The 17,353-nt window shown below is 40.2% G+C and overlaps 1 pseudogene; it reads right to left on the bottom strand.

The window, feature by feature from the left end:
• Window positions 1–206: 206 nt before the first annotated feature.
• LOC120037332 lies at window positions 207–16,924 on the bottom strand (annotated as a pseudogene).
• Window positions 16,925–17,353: the final 429 nt, after the last annotated feature.

Below are 17,353 nucleotides of genomic sequence, written 5' to 3'. Positions count from 1 at the left end.
ATACACACATCTTAATAATAACTATTTCATGTAGTCAGGATGAGATTTGTATGTAACATCCACAAATAATCCAATTAACTTATTACAATAGAAACTATGGTCACGTAACATTTTATTGTATTTATTTTTGTAAGAAGCATAAGAATAAGAAGCTGAGCTGGTTGAATTACATCCTCTTTAGGGACAATGACTCAATGTTCATTTTCTTAATTAATAATTGGCTTCTTAAAGATTTTGCAATTCAGGTTACTCTTGGGTATTTTGGTGCTCTGTAGTTTGTTCACAACATCACACCAAAGTGTTGGATCATCTTCTTTCTTGAGTACTTCAGTAACTTTGAACACTTCATAGGGTGGAATCAACACCTCCTCTTCTTTTTTCCCCATTTTGGGGAAGGACTTCAGGTAAGCGCCAAAACATGTCTTTATCTCAAAGCAGGACTTGTCTCCAAATTCAGAATTGTCCTGGTTGAGAGAACTGGAGGCAAAGTAGCCAAATCTAATAGTTGTGTTAACTTTACCCACAAACTTCATTTTGGTTCTTCTGTATGTGGTGTTACAATGTTGTTGTTGTTTTTTCAGGAGGCGAATGGCGTCAGTCAACAGGAAATGCAGGGAGTGGAACTGGAAGGAGGTTGTATACTTATATCTACTGGTCCGGACTGCATGGTTGAGCTCTGAGTGTATTGAAGGATGACCTGTTGTGTAAGCGCAGATAGCCTTGATATGATTATCTGAAAGTTCGTCAACATTGTACTCAGACTTGTCATTTAGGAATCTTGTCTTCACATTTTCTGCACATTTGCCTGCCCAATTCCAGACATTTTTGAAAGACTGTTTCTTCATGTACAAGATAATACTCCTCCACCTCCTTGCACATTTGGTCAGTGCAGCCGTCATACATGTCGTCAACAGAGTCAACGACCATGTCTAAGGATATGCTGGAATTGAGACCAGGCTGATGGAGATGAACCTTCAAAAGAATACGGAGGAGAATACAGAGGAACAGTTTTATATATATTATTATTATGATTTTTTTTTTTACTGTAACAATCTTGTTCTCAGATTAAAAGTAGCAAGACTATATGCTGGAAGCACCATCTTCGAGTCCACATCTTACCATCTTCGAGTCCACACCCAGAGTCCAATCATGGAAGACACACAGCACAGCAGAGGTTAGGATGTTTTCTCTCCCCATGACTTTAACAGGTCCTGTAGTAAAACAACATGTAGAGGAGACAAATACCAATCAGCATAACAATACCCAACATGATACAACATAGCTTTGATGTTTTTCACATTTTAAAACTAATTGCAAAAAGACCATATAGGAGCTGCTAGTAAACATAAACATACTGGCAATCACTATATTCATTATAGAAATAACTTTGATATTATTCACTTCTAAAAATTGACGGGAGTTTTTGGAAAGCCACCATTTGATAAAGGCTTTATTGTGAAGTAAAACTACTGTCAATCAAGTCTCATTCAATAATTGTCTTGGTACTTTTTTCCAGTTGACTGCAGAATGACAACAGATATACGTAAACTCTATAGAGAAAGGAAGGAAACCGCTCAGGGATTTCACTATGAGGCCAATGGTGACTTTAGAACAGTTAAAGATTGTAATGCCTGTGATAGTAGAAAACTGAGCATGGATCAACAACATTGTACTCACTCCAAAACACGAACCTAATTGACAGATGGAGAAGGAAGCCTGTACAGAATACAATGTTGCAACACATGCGACCGGTTTGCAATAAGACACGAAAGTAAAACTGCACAAAAAAATGCTAATAAATTAATTATATCCTGAATACAAAGCGTTATATTAGGGGGAAAATCCAACACAACAAATCACTGAGTACCACTTGTCATATTTTCAAGCATGGTGATGGCTGCATCATGTTATGGGTATAATTGTCATTGAGAAGGATTAGGGAGTTTTTGGGGGGAATAAAGCTAAGCAGAAGAAAAATCCTAGAGTAAACCTTGTTCAGTCTGCTTTCCACCAGACACTGAGAAATAAATGAACCTTTCAGCAGGAAATAACCTGAAACACAAGGGCAAATGTACATTGGAGTTGCTTAACAAGACGACATTGAATGTTCTTGAGTGGCCTAGTTACAGTTTTGACTAAATCGTCTTGAAAATCTATGGCAAGACTAGAAAAGGACTATCTAGCAATGATCAACAACCAACTTGATTGAGCTTTAAGAATAAATAAAAAAAATGCAAATACTGTACAATACAGGTAGGCAAAGTTCTTAACTTACCCAGAAAGACTCACAGCTGTAATTGCTGTCAAAATTGTTTCTAACATGTATTGACTCAGGGGGTTGAATACTTATCTAATCAAGATATATTTGTGTTTTATTTTTCATTAACTTTTCACAAATGTAAAATAATTTCTTCCACTTTGACACTTCATAGTATGTTATGTAAATCTTTGACAAAAAAATGACATTTAAATCCATTTCATTCCCGCTTTGTAACACAACTAAATGTGGAAAAATTTAAGGGGCGTGAACACCTTCTGAAGGCACTGTACAGTAGCTAGGTGAGACAACCATATATTACAGTCAAATATAAAGGATAAAAACATTCCATTCCAGCTAAACAATGGATACAATGGTTTTATAGCATTTTGCAAAAATAAAAAAATCATAGCTACATTAGCTACAACAACCTAGTAGTATTTAATTAATACTACTGATATAAACTCTATAGAGAAATAACTACATCAGCTACAACAACCTAGTAGTATTTAATTAATACTACTGATATAAACTCTATAGAGAAATAACTACATCAGCTACAACAACCTAGTAGTATTTAATTAATACTACTGATATAAACTCTATAGAGAAATAACTACATCAGCTACAACAACCTAGTAGTATTTAATTAATACTACTGATATAAACTCTATAGAGAAATAACTACATCAGCTACAACAACCTAGTAGTATTTAATTAATACTACTGATATAAACTCTATAGAGAAATAACTACATCAGCTACAACAACCTAGTAGTATTTAATTAGTACTACTGATATAAACTCTATAGAGAAATAACTACATCAGCTACAACAACCTAGTAGTATTTAATTAGTACTACTGATATAAACTCTATAGAGAAATAACTACATTAGCTACAACAACCTAGTAGTATTTAATTAGTACTACTGATATAAACTCTATAGAGAAATAACTACATTAGCTACATACAACAACCTAGTGTCATTTAGTTAGTACTACTGATATAAACTCTATAGAGAAATAATGAATACTACTACTGACAGTACTATATCTGATACCACCACTGTTGTTGTAACATCTGATATTATAATGATCTGAGTTCAACTTACCAGACTGGAGCACGATTGAGGTTGTTTTGTATTGATTAGCTTCAGGACTTGTGTTTGCAGCTTTTCTGCAAAGGTCTACTTATACCTGGTCAGACATCTGACTAATACAAGCCCACACAACCACAAACATTGTTCCCACACAGAAGTACCAGATCCTATGGTCACACGGTCACAGGCTCTCAGGTTGTGTGAGTAACTGGTAATGACGTCACAGTTCCAGCGATTTCTCAGTGATACATTTTAATGTAACATTTTGTGAAAGAACCAACACACCGGTTGACTCAACGTTGTTTCCATGTCATTTCAATGACATTAGGTTGAACCAGCGTGGAATGGATGTTGACTTGACGTATGTGCCCATTGGGAATTATCCTAATATGAATGGAATAGAAAATATTGTCTATTGAACACTTCATAGGGGGCAAATCAGCACATCCTTCTCATGCGGCAGCTGAGAGTACCCCCCCCCCCCCCAGTGGGGCACCAAGGTAGGTGGTGATCTCAAATCAGCACCTCCTTCTCATGCGGCAGCTGAGAGTACCCCCCCCAGTGGGGCACCAAGGTAGGTGGTGATCTCAAATCAGCAGCTCCTTCTCATGCGGCAGCTGAGAGTACCCCCCCAGTGGGGCACCAAGGTAGGTGGTGATCTCAAATCAGCAGCTCCTTCTCATGCGGCAGCTGAGAGTACCCCCCCCAGTGGGGCACCAAGGTAGGTGGTGATCTCAAATCAGCACCTCCTTCTCATGCGGCAGCTGAGAGTACCCCCCCCAGTGGGGCACCAAGGTAGGTGGTGATCTCAAATCAGCACCTCCTTCTCATGCGGCAGCTGAGAGTACCCCCCCAGTGGGGCACCAAGGTAGGTGGTGATCTCAAATCAGCACCTCCTTCTCATGCGGCAGCTGAGAGTACCCCCCCCCCCCAGTGGGGCACCAAGGTAGGTGGTGATCTCAAAACAGGAGCGAGTTCCAAGGTATTTAGAGGTGATTTGCTTGTCTAAAGAGCTGTCCAAATCACATTGTAGTATCTCGGACACCATAGAATGCCTCTGGTTCCTCGGAAGGTTAGGAAATGCTTCATGTTCTTGTTCAGAATTCCTAAGGTCTTGGTCAGAAGGTGCAGGAAGTGGTACTTAAATATTGTGTTTTAGCTCTTATTTTGGGTACGAGTGGCTTCGTTGAATGACTTGTAAATGTTGGATGTTACATTCACACACACCTGGATTGTCAGGGAATACTTTTTAGTTCAGTTATATAAAATGCACATATAATTAACAGTGTAATGTTTTGGATTCAGTCTAGTCAGGTGACCTGTTGTGTCCTCACCTTTAGTTTAATCATTGTTCCATAGTCTCCCAACTGTCCCCTTTTAAGTGCTACCATGGTTATGCATATATCTTCTGCAAGAAACACTTAAATTAAGCCCTATCCATATAGGTAAATTCCCACGAGTGTAAGTGGTTAATTAATGGTATTACATGTTTTTTTATATTTCATAAAATATTTCACATTTGGTCAAATGTGGAATGTCACCAGTCATCAGTCAATCATCAGGGTGACTTCTGACTACTGTTGATCTCTTTCCCACTAACAGGTGTCTTTTTCAAGTATTTTTCCACTCAGAACCCACACTAAAGTTTGAGGCCCTCTTGAAGGTGTGACAGAGTCATCATCACACTGAGTTTAGTGTAAACTCCAACCCCAACCACAACACAAACAACCTGACAAAGATAAATGTCATTAAGTTAGCCAGATGTAACTATGCAGGTGTCAGTATTGCTGTAATAGACATTCATGATCATTTCCATCTCTTGGAGATATTGTGTTTTATAGTAGTGGTTGGTACTGCCACAAAAAAAAGTAACTGGGTAACTGAATGACATTTATCTTTGTCAGGTTGTTTGTGTTGTGGTTTGCACCAAACTCAGTCTGCTGATGACTCTGTCACACCTTCAAGAGGGCCTTAAACTTTAGCGTGGGTTTTGAGTGGTCAAGTCACTCATGTGTAGACAACTTCACGTCAGTCTTTTTTTTGTGGCAGTACCAAGTATTCTATTTTGAATAGAACAGGACAGAATAGAATAAAATAGAACATCTTTATTGTCCATTAAAATATTTTATGAAATATATCACATTTGGTAAACATGGAATGATAAAAAATAACTGTATGCCTATGGATGTGTAGCTAGCTACACTATGTAGTCCATCTGTGTATGGACCCTAAAACGTTTGGTATGAACATTAATTCAGAACCTATCTATAAACCTCAGCTCTCATAGTTGTTGTATTGACTTCAAGTCTGAATGGCATTAATGAAGCCTATGGATTGAGTAGAATATAATAACTTTTATGTTCCAAGGATGCAAGTACTACATAAACATGTAGTGTAGTTATTACCACGCATGAGATCCCCACATTGTAGCCTGTACATTGAATATATTCACTGATCATGTACTCTTCCTTGGCAAATAAAGGTGCGGTTCAGATATGAATCTCTGTGAGACATTATTTTTCAGTCATATTCAATACCAGGTGTATCAAACTCCATTATTTGAATGATGCTGTGTCTGCAACAATGTATTACAATTATACACTTCAATAGTGTTTACCACTCCTGCTCCTGGGACATCAATGATTACACATTGTAACTATGCAATAGACTAGAAACATGTAAAGGCTGATTTGTAATTCATATATATAGAAATACACCTGTCCTTATCTAACTCCCTTCATCTGCATTCATCTGAGGACACAGGATAGGTGTAGGATTCCAATGAGATACTTAATTTCAACCAGTGGAGAATGTGTAACGCTTTATTGAAATGTCATTATACAGGTGTTATAAATACATAATACATGCATTATAAATATAATTGTAATATTATATTATAAATACAAGTTCAATCTGTACTTCAATGCACATATGGTGTACATTATAGAACGAGGAAGAAAGAGGAGGTGGGGAGAGAGGAGTAGAAGACAGAAAAGGTAAAACAGAGGAGCAGGGAAGACAGCGTATGATTAATGAATTACAGTGTTACCCTAATATTCTCTCAGATCATCACAATTACATAGTGTCTCTTGCGGTGTCTCCTAACCAGCCTTGGGCTCCCAGTCGGCCCAAAACTCATCTTAAGAGTGGGTGAGGTGGCAATGACGGGACTGGCTTCCTCTCTCACATCAAAACATACCTGCAGATGAGAGACAGATGGATAGAGAGAGCATGATTAAGCTTAGTTTTTTTTGTATTGGATAGATAGATACATGTGCATGTGTAGCATGTGACAATAGCAGGGTCATATCAGGGTCATATCAAGGATAGCATCACAAATGAATACATAAATACCACTTGAAGTTTGATGATGACTTGATCATTTGAATCAGCTGTGTAGTGCTAAGGCAAAAACAAAAAAATAGACTACACAAAAGTATTTGCTCTATCCAGAATAGCCTACTCTCTCACTTTGACACCTGGGCCTGTTATCCTTTCACCCTCCTCCAAAAAATACAAATGTTTGCCATTATCAAGAGTGGCACTGGGGCTAAAACAATATCCTACATAGTGTGGGAGGACTGCACCTAAAAAGGCTGGAGACTCATAACTAATCGAAGAGCGTGCATGTATATGTCCTGACCAAAAGGTGAGGAGTCAGTGGTAGGGTTCAAGTGACGTTGGAGCACAGCAAGATTCTCAGTAGACAGGGGGCATGGGATGTCAGGAACAATGACCCCATTGTCACAGTGTATCCAGATTCCAGGTTATCCTCCTGATAAAGCAGGTCCTCCAGATGCTGAATCTGAAATGCTCAAAAGAAACAAATCTGTATTAGTGATGATAAATTTGGCAGCAACAGGGGCTTGATAGTTCAGTGAAAATGGCTGAGTGTTTATGTGGTGTAAATCTGTAGTAAGCATGCAGAAAACATAGTGCATAAGACAAGTACCAAACACCTTTATAGCAGAAGTGCAAGCAAGCAGATGAGGAAATGTGGCTATGTACAGTAGAATACACTGTATAGGAAATCCTGCAAAATGGCAAATGTAAATCAAGGAAAAAACGTGCCCCTGTACCCAATAAAAAAACGCACTACCCTCCCAAAAGCAGAATAAAACGTTAGACAACCCACCAGTCCCCCCCCCCCCCCCCCCACACACACACATACATACATTTCTAACTGTCCCTAACTGGTATCTTTTGTGATCTTTCCCCCCTCAGAAACCCCCTGCTAACAAGTTTGATGCCCTCTTGAAGGTGTGAGACAGACAGTCATCAGGGTGAGTTTGGTGTAAACCACAACACACAAATAACCTAACAAAGATAAGATAAATGTCATTTAGTTACCAATATGTAACTTTGCATGTGCCATTACTGTAAAATACATTCATTATCATGTCCATCTTTTAGGTAAACACATTGTTTTATATTAGTGTCAAAGACACCGTTTAGTGTCAATGTGGATAGACATTAGGTTGTATGACTGTTCACTGCCTCCCTGTGACTTCTGTGGTCTCTGTTAGTCAACACATGGCTGCTGAAAGGATTCTTGATAACTGAGCCCCGCTCCCTCTCTCCTCTAACACCTGTCATAAGATTATCCGTGTTCCAGGTTGAGTACATTGCAAACACCTACCAGACCTCAAAACTCTTGGATAGGTGTTTAACATAGTTTAGGGTTGGGATAAGTGTTAAGGTTAGGGTTATGGCTATTGTTAGTTAGTAGATAGTTAGTTGAAATGTTACTGAAGCCTCGGTTCCATTTGCACTTTGAAGCCAGACACAGAGCCTTGTATTTAGCTTGCTAATGTTAGCTAGCTAGCTAATTGGTTAGTGTCATCACTAGCATAACAGACTATCTAGCTTTATTCCTACCTTGCTAGCCATGGCATTGGCTATATGCTAGATACAATACGAGCTAGCTAAACATGGTATCAGCATCCAGCAGTGATCAGCTGGTGGTTCCATAGTAACGACGTCACCAGCACAATTTTGAATCGAGCTGGTACCAGTTGTGAAACTGGGATGCATTGGCCCGGGTTTCCCTCGACCCAGCTCCAATTAGAGAATTCCATTCGAGCCAGCTCGAATTTGACCCTAATTTGGCCCTAAGGGGCTCCCGAGTGGCGCAGTGGTCTAAGACACTGCATCTCAGTGCAAGAGACATTAAAGGCCAGTGGAAATCGATGGACTATACGGAAAAAGTGTTACAAAATGATATTACACAGAGATTACAATGTTTACAGTATTTTTTTGCACTTTTCACAGTGATTTTGCACAACACTATGTCTGATACCACCACTGTTGTTGTAACATTTTATCAGATTATAATAATCAGATTGTTGAATTCACCAGACTGTAGTACGATAGATGTTGTTTTGTATTGTTCAGTTTCAGGACTTTTGTGTTGCAGACTGAAAAGACCTCTACTTATACCTGGTCAGATTTCTGACTTTACAAGCAGACATACAGTTGAAGTCAGAAGTTTACATACACTTAGGTTGGAGTCATTAAAACTCGTTTTTCAACCACTCCACAAATTTCTCGTTAACAAACTATAGTTTTGGCAAGTCGGTTAGGACATCTACTTTGTGCATGACACAAGACATTTTTCCAAGAATTGTTTACAGACAGATTATTTAACTTATAATTCACTGTATCACCATTTCAGTGGTTCAGAAGTTTACATACACAAAGTTGACTGTGCCTTTAAACAGCTTGGAAAATTCCTGAAAATTATGTCATGGCTTTAGAAGCTTCTGATAGGCTAATTGACATCATTTGAGTCAATTGGAGATGTACCTTTGGATGTATTTCAAGGCCAACCTTCAAACTCAGTGCCTCTTTGCTTGACATCATGGGAAAATCAAAAGAAATCAGCCAAGACTTCAGAAAAACATTTGTAGACCTCCAGACTACGGTTTGCAACTGCACATGGGGACAAATATCATACTTTTTGGAGAAATGTCCTCTGGTCTGATGAAACAAAAATTGAACTGTTTGGCTATAATGACCATCGTTATGTTTGGAGGAAAATGGGGTAGGCTTGCAAGCCGAAGAACACCATCCCAACGTGAAGCATGGGGATGGCAGCATCATGTTGTGGGGGTGCTTTGCTGCAGGAGGGACTGGTGCACTTCACAAAATAGATGGCATCATGAGGAAAGAAAATTATGTGGATATATTGAAGCAACATCTCAAGACATCAGTCAGGAAGTTAAAGCTTGGTCGCAAATAGTTCTTCCAAATGGACAATGACCCCAAGCATACTTCCAAAGTTGTGGCAAAATGGCTTAAGGACAACAAAGTCAAGATATTGTAGTGGCCATCACAAAGCCCTGACCTCAATCCTATAGAAAATTTGTGGGCAGAACTGAAAAAGTGTGTGTGAGCAAGGAGGCCTACAAACCTGACTAAGTTACACCAGCTCTGTCAGGAGGAATGGGCCAAAATTCACCCAACTTATTGTGGGAAGCTTGTGGAAGGCTACCCAAAACTTTTGACCCAAGTTAAACAATGTAAAGGCAATGCTACCAAATACTAATTGAGTGCATGTCAACTTCTGACCCACTGGGTATGTGATGAAAGAAAGAAAATATTAAATAAATCATTCTCTCTACTATTATTCTGACATTTCACATTCTTAAAATAAAGTGATGATCCTAACTGACCTAAGACAGGGAATTTTATCAGGATTAAATGTCAGAAATTGTGGGAAACTGAGTTTAAATGTATTTGGCTGAGATGTATGTAAACTTCCAACTTCAACTGTAACTACCAATCCTGTCCCCACACTGAAGCATCAAGATAATACGTGCACAAAGTCATGCAGATCTTCATGTCTGCAAATGTACACATGCATGAGGATGTACACAGCTCTACTTTGGTTCACCACAGGGCCATTTGCAACTAAAAGTGATGCTGCTGAGAAAGAATTCATGTCCTCCCTTTCTGTCTTTCTCACGCTCTTCTCAACCCCAAGTCAAACACCGCAATGTGTGGTCAGTCAGTTGTCATGGTCACAGTCTCTCAGGTTGTGTGACTGGTAGTGACATCACTGGATGAGTTCTAGCTATTTCTCAGCAACAGGTTTTATTTAAAAATGTTGTGGCAGAACCAAGTATCATCATTTCAATAGAATAAAATAGAAAATCTTAATTGTCAATTGTCAATTAAAATATGTTGTCAAATATATCATATTTGGTATATGTGGAACAGTGGAGGCTGCTGAAGGGAGTACCATGTGTTTGATGTATTTGAATCCCTTCTCCTGATTCCGCTCCAGTCATTACCACGAGCCCGTTCTCTCCAACTAAGGTGCCACCAACCTCCTGTGATATGGAATTATACCAGTCATCATCAGTCAGTCATCAGGGGGACTTCACTCATGACTTCTGACTGCTGTTTAGCTCTTTTCCTAGCCTGAGTCCCAGATCTGTTTGTACTGTCTTGCTAACTTGAGGTGTCATAAAAAAGATTCACCCCCCTCTGCAATGTAAAAAATATTTTCACAAAACCTTCCCCTTGTCCTGTCCAAAAATGTGCAGACACTCCCCACTTAAAATGTACTCAGAAAAATGTATTACAACGATAAATAACAATACATGTAGCAAACCTGTGCTTATAAATGTGGATATCAACTTTATCACAGTCGATGCCACACAGGGCTAACGGGCCAGAAGGTTGAGGGTCCGCCGACCACAACAGACGAGCCAACTCTCTGCCTGTTTTATTACACTATGATAAGAGCTGGCTTCAGATAATGATGATGATGATATATGATGATATATGATAATGATGATATAAGATATACAGTATGCAACACATTTCCCACTAACCAACGCAGAACTGCATACCAATTACTGACTTTGAGTGCTTATCTTATCTGGTTTGTATAATTAACCCTCCCTACTCAGTATTAAAGTCTTGGCTTGACAATCTCCCAATGTCTTTACATTTTCTGGTGTTGTAATGCTCGTCGTGGTTGGAAGAAGAGGAGGACCAATGCGCAGCGTGGTAAGTGTCCATAATGATATATTTAACTTCTTGAGCCTATGGGGGGTGCTGTTTCGACTTAGCATAAATTCGTCTCCAAATTAAACTGCCTAGTACTCAATTCTTGCTCGTACAATATGCATATTATTGTTATTATTGGATAGAAAACACTCTCTAGTTTCTATAGCCGTTTGAATTATGTCTCTGAGTGGAACAGAACTCATTCTACAGCACTTTTCCTGACAGGGAGTGAGATTTCAGAAATCTTGGCCTCTGGTCCCAGGTCAGTTTTAATGTCCCTGTAAATGCTATGAGGATACAAACACTGCCCACGCCTTCCTCTAGATGTCAGTAAGAGGTGACAATTTGAATGGAGTCGATTGCGCAATCAGGGCCTGTATAAAAGAGCACAAGGCGGAAGTAGCTTTCTTTTCTTCCTGCGCCTGACGCACGATGGACGTCGGGACTGGCCTCCTTCCAAGCTTTGGTTTAGCCACTTATATATCGCCGGTCATGTTTTTACTCGTTATAGGTGTTAAAAACATCATAAGGTAGTTAATTTAAACCGTTTTATAGCAATTTATATCCGTTTAGTGCGATTTTGAGGCATTTCTTTGTGATGCACTTTGAAGCGCTGGGCACGTTTCCAGTACCGGTCGAACGTTAGTGGCCATTTCGACGGGACAAGAGGACATCTTTCGACCAAAAGACGATTAGACCGGAGAAAGGATACATTGCCCAAGATTCTGATGGAAGATCAGCTCATAGTAAGAACTATTTATGATGATAAATCGTTGTTCTGTTGAAAAATGTTAAACGCATATATCGCCATTTTTTTTTGTGTAGCTTCGCTTTGGCGAACCCTGTATTGCACAGTAAGGATAATTTTAGAAATGTAATTCAGCGATTGCATTAAGAACTAATTTGTCTTTCAATTGATATCCAACTTTTATTTTTTAGTCAAGTTTATGAATAGCTTTTGATAAAAATAGGTGTCTTTCCAACATGGCGCCGGGCAGATTGCTTGAGTAGTTGGACACTATTTCCATTGTGTAAGCACGATTTGTGCCGCTAAATATGCACATTTTCGAACAAACTCTATATGTATGTTGTAATATGATGTTACAGGAGTGTCATCGGAAGAATTCTGAGAAGGTTAGTGAAAAAATTTATATATTTTGGCGATGATAACGTTATCGCTCTCTTTGGCTTGAATCAATGCTCGGGTAACGTTTGCACATGTGGTATGCTAATATAACGATTTATTGTGTTTTCGCTGTAAAACACTTAGAGAATCTGAAATATTGTCTGAATTCACAAGATCTGTGTCTTTCCATTGCTATGCGCTGTGTATTTTTAAGAAATGTTTTATGATGAGTAAATTGGTAATACACGTTGCTCTCTGTAGTAATTCTAGTCGCTTTGGTGAGATTTGTGATGGTGGCTGCAATGGCAAACTATGATTTATACCTGAAATATGCACATTTTTCTAACAAAACCTATGCTATACAATAAATATGTTATCAGACTGGCATCTGATGAAGTTTTTTCTTGGTTAGTGGCTATTTATATCTTTATTTGGTCGAATTTGTGATAGCACCTGATGGAGTAAGAAACTGATGGAGTTAGAAAAGTGGTGTCTTTTGCTAACGTGGTTAGCTAATAGATTTACATATTTTGTCTTCCCTGTAAAACATTTTAAAAATCAGAAATGATGGCTTTATTCACAAGATCTGTATCTTTCATTTGGTGTCTTGGACTTGTGATTTAATGATATTTAGATGCTACTATTTAATTGTGACGCTATGCTAGCGATGCTAATCAGTGGGGGGTGGGTGGGGGGTGCTCCCCAAGTGGGACGCAAGCGTCCCGCGACCCCAGAGAGGTTAATAAACCAAACAGAACACTGAACGAAATAACAAAAGTACAAACAACCCGAAACAGTCCCGTATGGTGAAAACACTAACACAGGATACATCCACCCACAAAACACAAAGGAAAACAGGCTACCTAAATATGGCTCCCAATCAGAGACAACGACTGACACCTGCCTCTGATTGAGAACCATACTAGGTCAAACACATAGAAACAGACAACCTAGACATACAAGATAGATTGCCCACCCACATCACACCCTGACCAAACAAAACATAGAAACATACAAAGCAATCTATGGTCAGGGCGTGACAGGTGTAATGGAATGGCAGGTGCGCAGTTTGGATGCTGGAATTATATTTGAGGGGAGTGGATGAGCGTGTGCAGGTAGCCTACAGGAGAATTTTAAAGTAGCAGCTGTAAAAATACAGCCATTCTGGCCTGCTACTGTGCATTTTTATAATCGGTCAGAGTAGACGAACAACTGAGCCAAATGGTATGAAACATTCAAATAACAGGGCTTATTATTACATTTTTACCTAGAGTAGAACAATAATGCAATTATTCTTTGGTTTTTGGTGTCGTAGGCTAGTCTAGGTAAGACTATTGTATTGTCCCTAAGCAAGATCAATAGGGGAGCTGCATGTGTCTTCACTGTTCTGTCATGCGCAATGATGCACCTGGCTTCTCCGGTGCCTATCAGCAATTCCTATTTGTTGTTGTGGCTTTATACTAAACATTGATGCAGCTTTGAATGCTTTTATGTGTGGTATGATTTCTAGCTAGCCTCTGGACAAATGATCCACCTACCACTGTTGTCACTTTGAATGGTGGATAGAGAGCAGGATAGACAGTTGACTGGTAGACAATATTGACCTGTGGTATAGTAAGGGTGTGGAAAAGCATAGTGCATAAGACAAGTACCAAACACCTTGATCGCAGAAGTGCATGCAAGCAGATGAGAACATGTGGGTAAAACAGTAGTGTTAGGTTCAAATTCTTCAGAGTAAATAACTCACGATTAACCAAGTTTAATTCTACCCAAAGGGTTGTTACAGCTGTAATTCAGATAAAAACATTTCACACAAGCGCTGATATTTAACCCTTTCTCCTAGGTTGAGTCTCCTCTTCCACAACTGAACAGCCAATGCATCTCTGTTGCTAGACAGAACCTTAGTGAGATCTGTTCTTCCTCACTTCATCTAACCTGACCTCTACCCCAAAGTGCTCACTCCTCCCCAACTCAAGGCTGTCATGGCAATTGATACCAGACTGTGTCTCTTCTCCTCCCAGAGGATCCTTGATGGCTAACAATAACATATCCTGACAATGTAAATGTTATACATTACCCTCTCTCCCTCAGTGACATTGTTAGTTTCCAAGTTTAGCCCGAATCCAACTGTAGAATACATTAAATAGTAAAACATGCCAAATGGTCAAAGTAAATCAGGGAAAGAACGTGCCCCTGTGCCCAGAAAACCCTGCACTACCCTCCCAAATGCAAAAAAAGTTTGACAACCCACCCCTATTTTGTACAATTTCCAACTGTCCTTAACAGGTATCTTTTGTGATCTTTCCTCCCTCAGAAACCCCCTGCTAACAAGTTTGAGGCCCTCTTGAAGGTGTGAAACAGACAGCCATCAGGTTGAGTTTGGTGTAAACCACAACACACAAACCTAACAAAGATAAGATAAATGTAATTTAGTTACCAATATGTAACTTTGCATGTGCCATTACTGTAAAATACATTCATTATCATGTCCATCTCCTATATAAAAAACATTGTTTTATATTAGTGTCAAAACAACCATTTAATGTCAAAGTGGATAGACAGTATGTTGTATGATTGTTCACTGTGGTCTCTGTTAGTCAACACAGGTTTTGACAGGTTTTATTTAAAAATGTTGCTGAAAGGGTTCTTGTTAACTGAGTCCCACCGCCTCTCTCCTCCCACCCCTGTCATAACATTGGCCGCGTTCCAGGTTGACTACGTTGCAAACACCTGCCAGGCCTCCCAACTCTTGGATAGGGTTACGGTCAGTAGATAGTTAATTGAAATGTTACTGAAGCCCCGTTTCCATTGACACTTTGAAGTCAACCCAGGTAGGGCTGGCCTTGGTCGGCTAGCTCGAATTGCGTTTTCACTGCCTTCAGAAATGTGAAGGTATGTCATGTTGCTAAGTAGCCAATATGTGACTGTGCAGCTGGTTTAGGTACTGTTGCTAGCTAGCAAGATGTTGAAGAGTTGTATTCACCCTCACCATGCTGTAACTAACGTTGACCCATACTCCTGCCAGTGCCAGCCAGACTCAGAGCCATGAATTTAGCCCTGCTAGCATTAGCTAGCTAAACGGTTAGCGGCATCACTAGCATAACAGACTAGCTAGCTAGCTTAATTCCTACCTTGCTTGCCATGGTATTGGCTATTTGCTAGCTAGCTAGACAAGCAAACAAAACAACAGGTTTGATATGATGTAGCTAGCTTTCAATATGACCTGGCCAGCTAAAAATCCTGTTAGCTAATTTAAAAATAAATGAATGATCCAGCTATGGTGGTAAATCGTGTCCTGTCTGACTACTGCAGTGTTGCTTGTCTATGTGCTAGCTAACAGCAACAAGCCCAGACAAGCTAGCTAAATGTGGTCTCAGCATCCAGCAGTGATCAGCTGGTGGTTGCATAGTAACGGTGTCACCAGCCAGAATTCTAATCGAGCTGGCACCAGTTGTTAAACTGGGCTGCACTGGACCGTGTTTCCCTTGACCCAGCTCGAGTTTGAAAATTTCTTTTGAGCCAGCTCGAAACGGAGCTTGATAGAGTATCTTAAAAATAAAAATAAAAAATAAATAAAAATAAAAATCACCTTTATTTAACCAGGTAGGCCAGTTGAGAACAAGTTCTCATTTACAACTTAGCCAAGATAAAGCAAAGCAGTGCGACAAAAACAACACAGAATTACACATGGGATAAACAATCGTACAGTCAATAATACAATAGAAAAGTATATGTACAGTGTGTGCAAATGTAGTAAGATTAGGGAGGTAAGGCAATAAATGGGCCATAGAGGTGTAATAATGGCAATTTAGCATTAACACTGGAGTGTTAGTCCATCTACAGATGGACTATACAAAAAAGGTGTTACCAAATGAAATCAGAGAGAGATTACAAGGTTTCCGGTATTTTTCGTATTTTGCACAATTATTTTTGCGCTATGAAAATGTTGCACTATATATGATACGATATGATATGGTTGACCAGGTTGTCGGCGTTGGAAATCCGCGATGAGGCCTTGGTCCAGGATGTCCCTGGCGGGGACCCAGCACCTCTCCTCCAGGCCATAACCCTCCCAGTCAACCAGGTACTGCAAACCCTTGCCCCGAGGTCAAACTTTCAGGAGACTCCTCACCGTGTATGCTGGTTGGCTGTCGATGAGACAGGGGAGAGGGGGGGGCCTGGAAACAGGAGACAAAGGGCTGTGAGACATGGGTTTAACTCTGGACACATGAAAGGTGGTGTGTCTATGAAGGGTACGGGGCAACAGAATACGAACAGCAGAGGGGGTAATAATTTTTGAGATGTGAAACTGGCTGATAAACTGGGGGGAGAGTTTGCGGGATTCCACCCAGCGGGGCAGATCCCAGGTGGATGGTCATACCTTCTGCTCGAGACGATACCGGGAGCCGGGGTCCACTCATCGTACCTGGAGGAGAGCCCAGTCGGCCCTCCTCAAGATCACAAGATCACCTCCAAGTATCGATGACAATCGGATTGCCATCGATACTTGGAGGTGATCTTGAGGAGGGCCGACTAGGCCCAATGAGGGTGCAGAACGCCTTCCAGGACGAGAACTGAGGCCCCCGCTCTGAGACCATGTCCACGGGCAGTCCATGGATCCGGAAGACTTGCTGCACCATGAGCTGGGCCAGCCCACAAAATCTGTCGACCACAATCAGGATGGCAGTGTTGCACTCAGACGCGGGAGACCCTGGATGAAATCCAGGGAAATGTGGGACCAGGGATGGTGAGGGATAGGTAGTAGTTGCAGAGGAACAGCCGAAGCTTGCCGATGTGTCTTCTTCTGAGCACAGACCGTGCAGGCGGCAACAACGCGACAACATCCGGAA

Source organism: Salvelinus namaycush, unplaced genomic scaffold (genome assembly GCF_016432855.1).
Source record: "Salvelinus namaycush isolate Seneca unplaced genomic scaffold, SaNama_1.0 Scaffold170, whole genome shotgun sequence".
Classification (NCBI taxonomy): Eukaryota; Metazoa; Chordata; class Actinopteri; order Salmoniformes; family Salmonidae; genus Salvelinus; species Salvelinus namaycush.
The sequence above is the reverse complement of the archived record's forward strand: the minus strand, read 5'-3'. Positions and strand labels throughout refer to the sequence as shown.